The following is a 383-nucleotide window of genomic DNA, read 5'->3' as shown; positions in this document are numbered from 1 at the left end:
CACCTCAGCCTCCCAAAGGCGCGGGATTACAGGCTGAGCCACCGAGCCCGGCTGGAACTTCCTTTCTAAAGGGTGGGAAGCCTAAGTGAGAGAAAGTAAGCATAAGTAACGAATAATGCATTAAAAAGTGATACAGGGGTGGGTGGGGACACTTCATCAATAAGGGCACCTGATCGCAAACCCGGCGAGGTGGGGATCAAAGACAGACCCCAACTTTACTAGTACAATGGCCATTTGTATACCTAATCCTGAATTGTACTCTATATCTTCAAAATAAATAAATAAGTGAAGTGATACAGGACACAGAGTAAGAACAACTAGAATAATGACTAGGAACACCTGGGGTGGGGGGAGCAGTTTGCAACTTTTTTTTTTTGAGTTGG

Source organism: Carlito syrichta, unplaced genomic scaffold (assembly GCF_000164805.1).
Source record: "Carlito syrichta isolate Samal-C Ts95f unplaced genomic scaffold, Tarsius_syrichta-2.0.1 Scaffold315826, whole genome shotgun sequence".
Lineage (NCBI taxonomy): Eukaryota > Metazoa > Chordata > Mammalia > Primates > Tarsiidae > Carlito > Carlito syrichta.
The sequence above is the reverse complement of the archived record's forward strand: the minus strand, read 5'-3'. Positions refer to the sequence as shown.